Source organism: Quercus lobata, chromosome 5 (genome assembly GCF_001633185.2).
Source record: "Quercus lobata isolate SW786 chromosome 5, ValleyOak3.0 Primary Assembly, whole genome shotgun sequence".
Classification (NCBI taxonomy): domain Eukaryota; kingdom Viridiplantae; phylum Streptophyta; class Magnoliopsida; order Fagales; family Fagaceae; genus Quercus; species Quercus lobata.
Genome location: NC_044908.1, coordinates 70,437,754 through 70,454,561, shown reverse-complemented (window position 1 = coordinate 70,454,561; position 16,808 = coordinate 70,437,754). Strand labels below are relative to the sequence as shown.

At 33.3% G+C, this 16,808-nt stretch overlaps 1 long non-coding RNA gene across 7 annotated transcripts; it reads left to right on the top strand.

Moving 5' to 3' along the window:
- The first annotated feature begins 9,588 nt into the window (after positions 1-9,588).
- LOC115992606 lies at positions 9,589-13,354 on the top strand. 7 transcript variants are annotated; one of them, XR_004092573.1, is made up of 4 exons: positions 9,589-9,777; positions 9,876-9,999; positions 10,111-10,533; positions 13,207-13,354. It is a non-coding gene; the product is annotated as an uncharacterized LOC115992606 (long non-coding RNA). The 7 variants fall into 7 exon arrangements; XR_004092570.1 differs by having other exon boundaries at positions 10,103-10,533; XR_004092571.1 differs by having other exon boundaries at positions 10,083-10,533.
- Positions 13,355-16,808: the final 3,454 nt, after the last annotated feature.

Below are 16,808 nucleotides of genomic sequence, written 5' to 3'. Positions count from 1 at the left end.
CCTTGGGTCGTTAAAAATCGTGTCCTTACAATATATATATATATATATATATATATATTAGAAAAATAGCATATAAAATTGTGAGACCTCAAAAAATTATAAGGTATAATATTATGAGATAAACTAAAAGTTATATAGTTTTTATTTTATATACATTATGAATTATGGGTATATATGTTTAATAGGTTATTTTTTAGATTTCAAATTTTTTTAAAGATATAGTTTGGCACCCTAAACAATATTTCTATCCCCACGAACAAACTTTTTTTTTTTTTTTTGAAAACAACTCCACGAACAATAGTTATACTCTCGTCTTTCATTTGGGCATGTGACATAAGTAGTGGTGTAGAAGGAATCGGAATTTCTTCTGTGTTTCCATGGAGAATGTGAAAAGGTGCTTTAATTAATGGCCAGGCGTTGGGGCATGTGTTCTCCAGTATGGACAGGTACTTAGAACCAATTATTGAGCTGGCTTTGTGAACTGCTTTTTGCTTCTTTTTCATTTTTCTTTTCTAAAAGGATAAGTGCTTTGTTGAATTGTTGAAAGTGGAAACGTACAGCATCAATTGACTTTTGTGCATAACAAAGATGCCATAACATGTAATTGCTAATCTTTTGTTATCAAAACAATTATTATTATTGTTATTATTTTAGAGATAATTTCAATTTATGGCTTCTATTTCTAATAATTGTGTTTTTTTATCATCTAATCAAGATATTAATTGGTTTTTGGTATAAGTAAAGGTTGAATCTTAGATCTCTTACTCAATCATAAAAAACTTTATCAGTTGAACTAATTCGAACCCATATTATCAAAACAATTATTCATTTCAATATTTATCATTATATAAATCAAGTTATTTAACGCTTCCATCAATCTCTTGTTTAAGATCTAAGTCAAATAATTCTCTAAAAACAAATTCTAAGTCAACTATTATACCTATTTGTTTAATACATAATTTTGAAAATTGAACCGGACCGACTAGAAACCAAACTCTTAAAAATAAAAAAATAAAAAATAAAAATAAAAATTTAAGACTAGGAACCAAATTCTTAAAAATCAATTTTTTTAAAAGAAAAAGTAGGAAAAAAAATTGTTAGTTCAACTAGTAAAATTAAGAACCGAACTAATTCAACCTGTTCTTGGTTGTCATTGAAAGAGAAAACAATGAAATTTGTGTATAATTCTTCTTCCTCTTCAAAAAAATTACTAATACCAATCTAAAATTTTTTTGTTGAAGAAAAATGCTAGGATCATAATAAATTATACAACATTTACTACAATTTGCTATATGGCGAGTTGTGAATGGTGAGTTTACTCCTCCATGTGGCAAGTTGTGACCAAATTTATATAATTTGTTGCAGTCCTAGGCTCCAAGCATTATTGCTTGTTGAATTATGTTCTATTTGTTTCAACATTAACGTTTCTGAAAAATTGTTTATTTTTCAAAGAGCATTTTCTAGAAAACTGTTGTGGGGGCCTTTTTTGCGTATTATGCGTTGGGCTGGGCTGCCTCTTGCGGTAATGGGCCCGAATGTTTCTGAGTAAGGGAGTTGGGGCCAGTCCAATTGTAACTCAACTTGGGCCAGTTTGTGCACAAACTATGCCTTGTCTGCCAGGAGTAGGCTTGCGGCAAATAGAACTGTTTCAGATGAGTTACGGTAGGGAGATATAATAGTAATAACCAAAACAGAGTACTCCAACTATTTAAATAAAATGGCCAAGTAATCCCTACTTATAAAAACATGATTACAGTCGTGACAATGTCACTTACAGAGAAAGTAAAGGAGAGAAAACAATATGAACTAATTAAGAATGGGCATAAATCAAGTTTTAAGTTTGGTCCACCGAAGCAAAACTAAAGAGGGGAGAACGCCTCCTCTCAATGCAAATAATCTCCCAAGAAAAGATCCTACTGTGGGGATTAATAGTTTTGAGGGAGTCAGACCTGAATGGTTATTGCCCAAAAGGAATCCTTATTACGTTTTGGAAGAGAGCAGAATTTGAAAGGGGAGAGAGGAAAACCGACCTACTGGTGCATGCCCATTGTATTATTTCTCTTTTTTCCTCAATTTCCTCTCTTTTTTTCCTCCGTTTTCTTTCTTATCTTTTTTTCTTTTCTTTTACTCTGTTTTCTTTTCACTTCGTGAATACTCTATTTTTTCGATCCTTTTTTCAGGGCACGACAAGGGTCCTTTTATAGTGCCTGCCGTGACCAATTTTTTACCACTTTGCCCCTTAACCGCTTTTGTCTGGTCTGGGCGTACCTGCCAACTACCAAAGGGCTCGTTTGTGTGCCACTCACCCTTACCCGACAAAGGCAGGTTTGTTTCATTCGTCAGTCCGCCGTAGCACTCTTACCTACCACAGCATAAATGCTCTCTCTTTCTACCCTCAAGGCATGCTCCTAGCGGTTCTCCCCTCAACCTTGCATCTTTTGGATGGTCTGTCATCCCAGTAGGAAGTACCTCCCAAAAGGGCTTAGGCACGAACCACAAAATATATCTTTTTGCCTCTCCCCACCACCAAACCATACCCCCTTTACCTCTTACCTCTGGCCCATGACCCCACTACGTCCTATATTGGCTGGGTACAGGCTAGTGGTGCTTGGGCCTTGCACATGCTTTCCTTTTAGATATGTCCAAAAGTATGCCTGCTGCTCATGCGTTTGCCGTGATCTGGAGACTCTCCGTCTATGTTTTCTGACCTTTTATGTGCGCTTTTTCTTTGGTTTCTCGCTCCATTCAAGAGCTGGGTTTTGTCTGATGATGGGCCTTACATTTCTTTGGTCCACTCTCGATTTTCTTTATTTCTTGCAACATTGTACTGTTATTCCTACCGTAATAACTTAATCCTGCTGGGCCTCTTTTAGGCCAACCGTTTATTCTTTCTCTCAGTGGCTTATCATGGGCACTGTTTTGCTTTTACTCTGGGCTCCTATGTCCCTTTGGGCTTTCCTTTGGGCATCCATGGCCCGTTTGCTTTCTTTGGGCTTCCTCGGCCTATTTACTAATTCCACACTCCCATGGACTTTTTACTAACTTCATTGGGCTTCCCCGACCCAATAACCTTATTCTCATTCTTGAGGTTCATGAGCCTGCCATAAACCTCTTACTCTCTTAGTTTACATTACATTGGGCCTACGATGGCCCTTTCTCGCTTTTCTACCTCATACACTGCCTATGGGATGCTATTTTTTTCTTTTCGGGCTTCTTTGAGCCCACTTGCCTCTTCAAGACCCATTTGTTTATTTCTTGAGTCTGTGATCCATTATTCCTGCCGCTTGGGCCTAATGGTTTTTTACTATCTATTTTGTCAGTTCCTTGTTGCCCTTATTATTTGGCTTTCTTTCCTTCTGCCTGGGCTCTCACAAATGGCCCTCAACAACTGTCTCATTTTCCAATACTTGGTAACGACTTTTAAAATGGGCTTAAGAATGTTTTCTGGTATTTGGTATGCAATTTTTTAAAAATATTTTTTGTATAATTTAAAACATGTGTATTATGTAAATCAACTAATGTAATCATTATAAATAAAAAACCAAGAATGAATTCTGTTTTCATACTAAAATTTTGACAATAGATACAATCAAAATTAATTAGTTACCAAATTTTCATAATCTCTATCACTCATTTTGCTCATATATATGGACAGTAATATACATAAATATGTACGTACACACACACACACATAGATATATATATATATATATATATATTTGATAGGGAAATACATTTTCAATATTACTCTAAATTATGTATTTACATAATGTATTAGCATAATATATCATTACTGCATAGTATTTGCAAAAAGTATCTGCCAACAAAAAAAGGTATCCACCAACAAATGCAATTCCTCTAAACAATTATCATTCATTATATAACAATATTATTAGTCCACGGTAAAGATTGTCCAATGTAAATTACTGCATAGTATCTGCATAATGTATCTGCCAACAAAAAAAGTATCTGTGAACAAATACAATTCCCCTAAACAATTATCATTCATTATATAACAATATTATTAGTTTACGGTAAAGATTGTCCCATATAAAAGCAATTTAGAGCAATATAGGTACTATGTTTAAAATTTTCATCTTTTACTTCATTCATTCTTTTTTCTTCTTCTTTTTTATTTTATTTTATTTATCTATTTATTATTTTTTTTTTGCACTTTATTTACAAAAAAGAAATAACTTCTGCCTGGAATCCATCAAACCGAAAATTTCTTAGAGAAAAAAGAAAATCAAGCATGAAATTCTAGAATTGAGATTTTGGTAGAGAGGAATGAAATAGTTATCGCCGCAAATTTGTTCTCCTTTGTAAGTTGGAGCTATTAATTGATCAGTGAGGGGTAAAAAAATCTAAATGGAGAATTGCGTTACAGAGGGAAAGAGAAACATTTAGAAAAGAGAGAGAGAGAGAGAGAGAGAGAGAGAGAGAGAGAGAGAGAGAGATCTATGGGAAGAGGAGAGACCCGAGTTAGTGACAGAGAGGGTGGGAGGAGAAAAAATGCAAATGGAAGAGAAAAAGAAGTGAGAAAGCTTACCATGAGAGAGAGAATGCACAAAAAAATTATGTTTCTCATGGTTACAGACGAAGATAATATTTATAGGAAATGCAACAAGTGAGAGAGAGACTTTTTTCCAAAATAATTTTTTGGAAAACAACTTATAGAAAATAAGCCTTATTTTTATTAGGGTTTTCTATTGACCAAAGATAGTTTTCTATTGACCAGTTATTTTTGTGCTACTAAACATTGGAAAATGTGAAAAATTATCTTTACAGAAAGTTTTCCAGCAAAACCAATAGAGCGTTAATGAATTGTCACATCCCAAGTACAACTTATTTGGGGTTTTAGAAATGCTATGTCCACAAAATTTTCACAACAAATTCTGTGGTAAGTTGTTATTAACTGATATTGGTAGATAAAAAAGTAAATTAAGTAGTGGATTCAAATTTTAAATTAAAACTAATAACAATTTACCCCCTAAAATTTGTTATGAAAATAGTATGGACCTAATACTTTTTGTTAAATAGTTTATCAGGGGATTAGGTGAGGAAAGTAATTTTTTATTATTTTTAATTTCCCAGGTGAGTGGGTGACTTAATTAAGTTAGTGGGTAATCAAAGTTTTATTTTATTTTTTTTCAATTTCTCAATTCCCACGAAATCACCATCCCATTTGAAAACATTTTCATAATTATCCTCATTCAATATATCAGATTGGTATAAATTGACAAGGCAAAACGGGCGGGTCGGGTCGGGTCGGGTCGGGTTGGGACGGGTTGACTCGTATTTTTCACATGAAATTTTTTATTTTTTATTTCTTTTATTTTTTTGTAAAGAAAACAATATATATTTGCCATTTGGATAGTTATGCAACATATTACTTGATGTAAAATGCATTATTTTGAATTCACTACTTATATCAATAATAAACTCAGTTAAACTTATTAATACTTATTCAATAATTTTAAAATTATACAAATCCTAACATTGCTATCTAAAACAAAACAACACAAAGATAAGTAAAACAAATATACAAGTTTTATTTTTACACAATATCAACATTCCAAAAAAAAAAAAAATTACAAATGACTTATTGGATAACTCATTTGATAAAGAATAAAAACATAGAAGAAAGTTACAATTTTATAATCTATTATCAATTGTGGTTGACACTTTATTTCAATTTGAGATATACATTAAAGTTTGATTGTTTACTTATTTATACCTAGTCTCTTTTATGAAGATCATATCATTGTTAAGCAGAACACACTCTAGGAAATATTATAATTTATTTTGAAAAGCCATTTATTTTGAACATAAATTATGAAAAAATAGATCTAAGCATTCATAATTTATACTAATTTGATACTTTGGCTTTACTATTTTCACACTTGTAAATGTGTCTCACACATATCTACAATTTTAAATCTATTTTTAACTTTACTGTAACCAGATTATCTTCGCATGTACTTTGTTATTTGATATCTAAAAATCTTTACTCATTACAGAATGCTCAACCATTTATTTTTCAATTAATTTGCATGCAATTATGTAAATGTATCAATTGTTTCCTTAAAGCTCACAATAAATAATTAAACCAATATTGTCTTAATTTCACTATTTTTTTACCCAAAAAAAAATTTTTAAAAATGGTTCGAGTCGCGGGTCGGGTCGGGTTGACCTGTAAAAAACAGGGGTCGGGTCACAGGTCAACCTGTTTTTGCTTCAGGTAAAAAAAAATCGAGTTCGGGTCGGGTATTTTTCGGGTCAGGTCGGGTCGGGTCAGAAAATTCTGACCCGTTTTGCCATGTCTAAGTATAATATATAGTGTTATTAAATCTATAAATATTATCTTATAATATACTGCACCTAAGATAATGCAACTAAACCTAAATTGTTATATATATATATATATATATATATATGCCTATCAGGCTATCATCTTGCTTGATGAGTCAAAAAAATAATCCACAATTGTCTGTCCCCATAATGACGATCAAAGCAAGCACATTTATTGCACACATTGATAATAAATAGTAACGGATGGAGCAATGGTAACAAATTGATTGTACATCAGACCATCAATTTAGTAACGTACTAGCCATTGAACATAAATATAGGAATTCATTGTCAATTATGGTGATGAACAACTACAAAAAGAAAGGGTAACTGAATCCAAAGGTACACACAAAAATTCATCCCAAAACCACTCCAAGTCAATTTCTCTCTAGACAACTTTATCTCTTTCTGACTTAAGCATCGGAGTATTTTTGGCAAACTCACTTTTCAAGTTTTATTGCAAGTTTACATTGAAGACATGACCAACCCAATGACGTCCATCTACTGAAATGAGGAGCTCAACTATTGATTTTTTGTATCATCAGTTTAGTGCCATCTGTGGGGATGCTAATCATTCAAGCCATCTTTCCCAAGTGACAAAAGAGAACCTCGTAATACAAGATGGATTCCGAACAAGCTGTACAACAGATTCAAGCCCTCGTAGCCAGTGTGGAGGAATTGACTCGCCAAAATGAAGAGCCACAGAGAGTCGCTAAATCTAAAAACGAGGAACGACAGTGGATTGCTGAGAATCTGAATGAAGAAGAATGTTAGAGAATTGAAGGAAACAATAATGAGGAAGAATCAAATAGCCAAATCAATAGGAGGGCGAGGGCATCAGAAGAAAACTCGTCCAAGATGGAGAGCAAGCTCTAAATATAAGGAGGGAGATGGACGAGCTCCGAAATGCAGTGAAGGACAGAGCTGTGGATAACATGGACAAAATGATTCGAAGGATGAACTAACCATTCACCACTGAAGTATTGAATCGCCCACCAAAGTTGCACCTTCCCCAATTGGAGTCATTTGACAGTTTAAGAGATCCCTTGGATCACATCAAGTTGTTCAAAACTTTGATACTTTTGCAAATGATCCCGGAAGAAGTAATGTGCAGGGCCTTCCCAACAATGCTGAAAGGCGTAGCCTGGCTTTGGTTTGGCAAACTACCCTCATGTACATTGCAAACTTCGAGTAGCTCAACAAGGGTTTTGTTCATCACTTTATTAGAGGACAATGATACAAGAAGCCAACTGGACATCTTCTCAACATCTGCCAAGCAGAGAGAGAGTCATTGAGACAATACATGACGTGTTTCAATAAAGAGCTACTACAAGTGGATGAAGCAAAAGATTAGGTCATCTTGACAACCTTCCAAGCGAGATTGCTACTAGGAGATTTCTTTTTCTCAATCACCAAAAATCGGCCAAAAATAGTGGCAGAATTACTCCATAAGGCCCAAAAGTATAAGAATGTGGAGGACACAGTGGCCGCTAAAGGAGTGACGAGCAAAAGAAAAGAAGACAAAGGGACTAGTCACGACCCCAACAGGAAATAGGAAGTATGAAGCACTGGGCATGCAACAGAAAAAAAGAGGAACCTCCTAGATCAAAGGCAAAAATTTACCTACTTCACTCCCCTAGTGATGCCTATTGAATAAGAATTAATACAGATAAAGGATGAACCTTCTTTACTAGTGTGCATATCGAATTCTGGCTGGTAAATAGGTGCCAGCTCAAAACAAAAATCTTGACTTATTTTTAAAATTTTTAGAAAGAAGATGATTGTTTTGTAAATTTTTTAGAAATGGGAGAATTGAGAGAAGAAGAAGAAATTAAGAAAAAGAGAAGAAGTAGTTGAGGCTTTCATAAAACATTGTAATTTTACTCAATTCTGGTTAGTATGTCATGTTCGTTTTGTACCGAGGTAGGAGTATTCAACTAAATAGCTCAACTCGAACCCAACCTACTTAATAATCATGTCATGACCCCTCTAATCTAACCTAACTTGCTAATAAGATAGGTTAACATGACCCGACCTACTTGATACGCTTAATAAATGGGTCATGTTGGGTTGAAATGAATGTGACATAACCCATTTCAACCCGCTTAATATTAAATATAACACTCATATAGAAATAAATTCTTTACATTCCAAATGTAGTGCATATACTTCCAGTCTTCAACCCACATTCAAAATTACATAATTCAACAAAATACGGTATTTATCTAGATATAAGTTCTTTACACACCAAAAAAAAGTTCATATATTTCAACGCAAATTCAAAATAACATAGTAGAGCTTAGAGATCTAGAATTTATAAAGTTTCAATTTACAATTATTTCACTTATAAGTTTTTATAATTACTCACTTTTCTTTATAAGTCCAAAATATATAATGGATATAAAATGTATTTGACAAATAGAAAATAAAATGAATATTCATTTGTTATACGAGTTAAACAAGTTTTGTTAAATGAGTTGTTTGGGGTTGACAAAAATAAATTAACGTAGCACACGTGTCTATTATAAGTTACGCGAGTTGACCCACTTATAACATGTTTTTTATCATGTCACCTTTGGTTCGATCCATTTATGACCTAAACCCACTAAGGCCAAACCTAACCCTTAAAAAACTGTCATTTTTACGGGTTGTGCCAAACATTAAGACAGTACTGTTGCTGCTGCTTCTTCTTCGTTTGTCTCCTCTTCCACTTCTCCTTCTTCTTCTTATTTTTTTTATTTCACTTTTTAATTTTCCTACTTTTACCTTGTCTTATTATACATCTGCCTATGTGTTTCACTAAGCAAGTTTGAAATTTGTGGTCGAAAGTGAATAGGATATGTCATTATCTTGTATCTTCAGCCGCCCACTTGGTCACAATTGCTAATGATTTTTTTTTTTTTAATTAAATAGGTTCAATAGTACTCGTTTGATTTTTAACTAAAAAACTGTACTATTTTATCTATATATATATATAATTGCAGAAGCTGAGAGAAAATGAGTTCCTAGAATTAAGGAGGTAATGACAAATAGGAAAAGTCCCCACTTAAAATTCAGACATGTGTAACTTTAAAAAGCGATATATTATATTGTTTGGTATCCCTATAATACCGTTTAAGAGTAAAAAATTATAATTTTTTCATTACGTTAAATACTGTTTGGAGCGCTCTTGGTATAAAAGAAAACTAACCGCTTGAAAAAAAAAAAAAAAAAGAAAGATTGCTACACGGAGAAAGGAGAAAGAGAGACCGAGAGAAAAGTGAGACAGAAAAATAGAGAGGCAGAGAACGGAGAAGGAGAGAGAGATCGAGAGATCAAAAACTGCAGTTTGCAATCAAGAATGAAAAGATGTCTCTCACTTCCTGTTAGATTTTCTGCCATCACCGTAAGCCTCCACTCGCTACCCAACCATCGGAATCACTACTGGTAAGTTCTGTTTTAAATTTAAAAATTTAGGGTTTTGAGTTTTTATTTGGAGAATCAATTGGGTGTTAATTATGATTTAGATTGGTATTTTGGGTCAGATTTGGTTTTGATTAAGGGATACGAAGATAGAGGAACCAAGCAGAGTTCGTAGCGATACAGAGAAAGGGAAGGAGACAAAAAAAAAAGTTTGCGGCGCAGTGGAGATTCGACTGAAACTGAAAGGTCAAGAAGGATTCCCCAAATTTTCTTTTGTTGGATTTATATTTTGGGTTAGAATCCAATCCTACTTTTAATTTTGATTTTAGGTTTTTGAATGTTTTGGTAGATATTTAGATTCCAAAAACAGCGATTGATAGAGATCATAAGGCAGAGAGAGAAACATTTGAGGACTGCCATTACCGCCATTCTGGCCTTCCACAATCATGATTCATCCGGTCTCTCGCTGACTTGCTATCAGCAAGTTTCGATTTTGTAAAACATTTTTTACTTTTTGAGAAAGAAATTGGCGTTAAATATTATTTAGGCTTGGGATTGTTTTTGCTATACGTATTTGGCTGAGATTAAGGTATTTTGATTATTTTGCTTTGATTGTTTGTGCTTAAACCTTATGACTGACAACCTTTTGCTGTTTACATATAAAGAAACCGAAACATTTAGAATCAACATTAAGAGAAAGTTGGTAACTGTAAGTCACGCACAAAGACGAAGAGATGGACAGCGAGAAAGAGGAAACAGAGTATTCCCACCCATTGGCAGGTAAAGCTTTTAAATAAAAATAACAAATTCGGCTTTAAAGTCTAGAATTTGGGTTGGAATCCGTTTGAACTAAAGTCTTTTGGTTAGAATCAAATAGTTGCTTTAAGAGATTTATTTTATTTTGGGTATTTGTGTTAGATTTAATTTTGTTTAGGGTATTTGTTTTTATAAAACATCAATTGACTCAAATTTAAAACTTCGCTTTTAAGATAATGTGGTGTTGAAGAACTCGCGTGGCTAACATGTTTTATTCTTTACAAATTCTCATCACAGTTTAAAAAAAATCATGTGGGTTGCATGTTTTGTTCATTAAGAATGATACTGCAGTCCCATGGTTTTTCCTATATTTGCTAGGGATTGACAAGCGATATTTTAATTAGTTCATGCATGTGATTTGTATAGTGTATATTAGGTTATAGTACCATGGTATCTACAGAAAGGAATAGCTCATGAGATTAATGTTCATAGTTTTCCTACTTTTTTTTTTTTTACTTCTTTTATCTTTATGTTTATTGCCTAAATGGTTTCCTTTTTTTGTTGCTGCCAAACCCACATGAAGAAACCGTGTTTGAATGAGACATCTATAACTGATGAATTTTCACCCTGCCAATCCTGTTTTGAATGTACTACCTATTATATGATTTATATCATTATCATATAAAATATGAGTGGGGTGGGGGGTTAAATTGTGCTGCTTCTTATTTGCTAAATGCTTACTCTAAGTTTATACCACATGCATGTTTGAGTCTAGGAAAATCCTTATCCTTTGTTCTGTGTTTTAGGACTATGCATGATTTGTTGTTCTGTTTGAATTTTTTATTAGTTTTTTTTTTTTTTTTGAGGGAAGAGACGAATTTTTTATTAGTTATGTACACAATGCAAGTTAATTTAATTTCTTTGTTTGACTTGATTTCATGTGTTATAATTCAGATCCTCAGACCCACCTTACTAACCAATATTATTGACAAAGTTAGATTATAATGAAAGTTTTTTGTTATGTTCTATAATTTCACAGCTCTAACACAAGAGTTCCTTTTCTCCCCCAACTTGGATCAAGCCACATTGGTTTTTGCTGGACTTAGGAAGAATTTTCTTATATTAAATGGGCATTCAAAAAAACTAGGATGTATATAAAATTTTTTTTTGAGCAAACTTACATTGGAGAGTTGGAGTTGACCATGAAAGGAGACCCATTTCTTGGTCTCTCTCTCTGACTCCTTAGTATATGGCATCTACACTCACTATTTAGTCTGGTTTTTCTTCCCTTCTTCTTCTTTTTCTTCTTCTTCTTCGTCCTTACTTCTTTGTCCCTTTTACAGTTTTTTACTTATGAATCTCTAAGTCGAAGGTTTCTTTTTTCACGTTACAATTTGCTGGATTGCTCCAACTCCACGTGTGGCTCACGTGTTCTAGCCACTAGCTATCACCCACTTCAATATATTTACTATTTTATTTGTTAATTTTACCATTTCATTAGTGTTTTTAGGACAATAACATTTCATTCGTTTTTTTCCAGTTTCCAAAAAGTGAATTTGACACTTGATGTGGTTTCTTTGTTTGCTAGCAAAACACTTCTTGGTATTTATATCATCATTTTTTGCTCTGTACTCCACTAATTATTTTTTGGAACCAACTTATTTTTACCCCTTCCTATTACTAAAATAATTTTAATTATTGATAGATTTTGTAGCTATCTGAATTCTGGGCTGTACATGAACCACTAACAAATGGAGAATCAAGGTTTGATTAGTCATGGTCCAAACCTTCATTTTCATATTTAAATTTTCACTGAACTGCTGCATTACCTTTTACAATTCAACCCATATTTTCAACGTTTTCTTAGGCTTCGTTTGCAGTATTTCTTTCATCTTTCTCTACTGCAATTTAAAATTGCTATGCTTTTTTTTTTTTTTTTGAGCAATCGAAAATAATGGCTGCAATTATATGGACTGCCCTCTTTGCATTTTCACTAAGAATAGTGAACACCAGTTACAGATCACACGCATGATACAATGCACTTGAAATTCCACTAGACATGAATTGGATCTTACCTTCTATTGTAGGACTTTAAAAGTAGGAAGTAAGGCTACAGCATTTGATGCAACATGAAAAATAGTTTGCAATCTCTGTTCTAATGGTTAAGAGATGTCATTTTTTGGTTTCACATGTTGTGCAAACCAAAAACCAGCTCCGCTAGATGTTGCATAGATCACTATTATCCATAGAAACATCATGCCAAGTTAAATTAAATTAAAGGGAGTAGATATATCATAGTCCAAAGAGAATAATTGCACAGATCACTATTACCCATAGAAATCCTTGGGTAAAGCATAAGTGAAAACCATATTTCGCTTATACTTGAGCTCACTACATTTTCTGTTTTAGAGCATTTTGGTTTCTTAAGTTATATTTAAACTTAATTAATCTGTGCCTTGCTACTTTGTGTTTTGTCAGTTGAGCATGAAATATAGATGTGGTTTTGATCTTTGCAATATGTGTTGAGCATGAGAGTTATATCATTTTTGTGAAATGAAAGTTATGTTTTTCTCACCTCTAAGTTTAACTATTTGATCGTCTGGGTGTTTCTTTTAAATATTATTAGATATTATTCTCATATACTTTAAATGAAAACATGACAAATGTTAATGCCTAATTGATTAAAAAAATTTGTAGGTAACTATTGACTGTCATTCACATGGGCAACAAAGCTCTACATCAACTTTGACATTTCAAACAAAGCTCTACATCAACTTTGACATTTCAAAAGTCACAAAGGAAATTATGCCAAAAGGACCTCCTAAAGGATTGGATGGATAACTTTCTTACATAATAGAAAAATAGTTGCTAAAATAGAAGACTTGGATGCATAAAAAATGTTTAAGAATTATGCACCAAGTTCTATTCCTTATACCCTTTTCTTATTTACTTAGTTTTCTGTTTTATTTCAGATTATGAGAGATTTAAATTTCTATATTTAGGCTATGGTTTTGTAATCTAAGCATCCTAAGATTCTTATATCAACATGAATTTAAGTTTTGTAATATATGTGATTCTAATTTTGAATTCAGTTATAATTGTAGATTGTAATTCATTTGTCTATGTTAGATTGCCGCACTGTTTAGTGCAGCCTTATTTTGGGAATACAAGATTGATGAAAATTGAGAATGCTGAGTATGCATTTTTATAGGTGCTACATTAAAAAGCTTCTAATTTCAAGTAATGAATCTAAGTCCTAATTTTAAGTATTGAGCTTGATTGTTGACCTTTTAGGTTTATATTATACAAATAACAACTAAAGGCCATGAACAAGGCAAATATTTGGAGTTGAGAAAATCAAAATGCAAACCAAAACCATTACGAGAGATTGCCAACTTTTGGAAAACTAAATATTAGGAAACCTATTAATCTATTGTGCTTGGTCTTACATTTTTCCTTTTTTGAAGTCCAAGTTGTTCAAGTATTAGGAAAGCTGTTAATCTGTTAAATAAATAAAAAAGAATAGCATAATGTTAACATATATACAATTTTATCACAGATAGATCAAATTAATTGGTGACATGCAAAGCCAAGATTGTTAATGATAACAACAAATGGGGTATTAATTTTGCGTGTCTTACATGCAACACAAAGGTCAAACCTATCAAAGGAGTTTTATGGTGTGAGTGATGTAAAGGCGAGCCTAAACTATAAAATGATCCCGCGCATTGCGCGGGTTAAACGCTAGTATATATAATGGGGGAAGATTTTTTGAGATATAAAAGGATTTTGGTTATAATTATACAACATAATTGATTGTAGTCAAGTGTATATTTATATTATGTATATTGTTATTAATTATTATATAGGTGAGTATTTTTTTTTTTTTTTTTTTTTTTGAGAAGAATATAGGTGAGTGTACTTAAGGAGACATTAAGATTTAAAATTTTTATTTTTGATAATTTATGTAATGGTTGTCAATTATAATGTATGTGAACTTTGAGTGATGTAATTGCTTATGAGGCTATATATATATGCCTATCAGGCTATCATCTTGAGTCTCGTGTTGACTGTACTGACTGTAAGACAATTGATAGTCCAAAGGAAACCAGCGCTAAACTAGGTGCCACAGGTGGTGAACCACTTGGCTGAGAGTTTGATTTATTTCACCAACACACGACTGGATGTTGCTTTTATTGAACACCTTGTCTGTCAGTTCATGACCACACCCTGATCTGCGCACTATGTTGTCAATTTTAACGTTTAACCACATAATTTTAACATCTTATTACCATACTAGAGGTCTCTAGCCTACCATCTTGAGTTTGTCAAACACTCCTCCTATTTCTCATAAAGTGTAACAACTGTTATGTTCAAGGATTATCATATGTGTGAAAGTGATTGTAAGGACCATATTTGGGTCTCTAACCCAAAAGGTGGATGGACTTAGGCCCAAATAGCCCAAAACAATGAATTTGTAGAGAGTGGATTTGAAAACTAGACTTTAATGAATCAAATAATAAATAGGATAGATCTTGATGATAAGAGAATGAAAATAGACAAGTTTTAACTAAAGAAAATCGTCATCGACAAAGTCTGAGGAGATTAGGTCTTATATTTTACTCTCAAGTTTGGTTACAAATGCAATTCTTGATTGCTACAGTTTTTTTTCTTCCTTTTTTCGATCTCCCCTTCCTCAGGGGTTTCTTACATTATATATCTTTCTTTCAATGATTTTGGCCTCCATTTGTTGATCATTCAGGCCACTCCTTGAGTGTTTGTCCTATCGGACACCCCCTTTGGCCTTTTGTGAGTTGGGATAGTCAAGACAGTATTGTTTAAGGGTCTTCTCCACATAAATGCTGCTAGAAAGTTAGCTACAGAGCATTCAATGCAGTGGCAACAGTTTTTCCTTAAATATTTCCTAGTTCCCATTCTTCAAGTACGTTTATAATGCATGTCCCTATTGGTAGAATTTCCTAGAAGGTCACTTTGAGCGATAAGATATACATTTGATCTATGCTTCATTTATGCAAGGAGACACTCCTCCTCGGACCATCTTTTCTAACCTCTATTTGCATTTTACTTACGGAACTCTGAGCTTAACACCATCACAACTGTTTATTCGTCCTTGGACCAATCAACATCTTCGGCCAAGGCCCAAGGCCCAAGGCCTAGTATACAATTTTGGGCCTCATCCCTACATTGATTTTACATTTTTTTTTTTTTTTTTTTGTTGGTAAAATCAAAATTCTTTCAAGAGCACTAAAAGATACATAATTATTTTAAACTCTTACCAGGTGGAACTCATCACAACCTCAAACATTCTTTTTACAAGCTAAGGCTTTTTTTTTTTTTTTTTTTTTAAAGGAAACTATATAAATTTATTTCACGGAATGGTACTCTATATAATGAAAAAAAAAAAAGGCATTCCTCTAATCAGTTGACTGCCTCTCTATTCTCTTTTGCAACCTTAGGAAGCTTTGGACGGTTAAGACCCAAGAGCGAGTCCGGAGAGTATTTAAATCGAAGTGTTTATATAGTTTTTCTTTTTTTTTGGGCTGGAACAATTCCATATTAACCAAAAATTCAAGAGTCGATTAAATACTATATATCAGACCAAACAATATTATAGAAACCATAAATTCAAGAGTTATATACATATCAACACTGTCTGTCTCTCTAGTGCCCATGAAGAATTCCTACGCGTATCAAGACAGAAGACTGTTTTTCATAAGTTCAACAACTTGGCTTTCTTAAACCGAGAATTGCATGGTCTGTGATGTATCATGGCAACCCCAGTGTTCTCCCACTGAGTTGTCTCGACAGGAATTATTATTGCTCCCACCTTGAAGGCGAATGGAGGAACTACGAATTTCGGCTTTTCGATTGCTGTAGAAGAAATAGGTGTCCGTTGACATAGTAAGGCAAGGAAAAGCCTCTATTATTTTCTTGAGCGAGTACTTGTAAGTTTTTGACAGAGAAAGATAAAGAGGGAAATATGCTAGTGCAAAGATGCCAACTGGAAGGAAAGAAAGGGAATAGAGGAGAATTTTTGTCCACCTTTCTTTACTACGTATCATTACGATGATCGTTGCAGAAAATGATATCATCATCATTGAAACGGAGAGAAAAAGAAATGTGAAGCCTAGCATGCGCTTGTTGGGAAGCGAATGCTTGAAGTCTTCTAATCGAAATGGTGCTGTGAGGATTGAAAGAAATATAACCACTGAGGTCAAAGCACAGGTAAGTGAGAGTACATCAGTTGCTGTGAAAACCACAAAGAAAGAATGATTAAG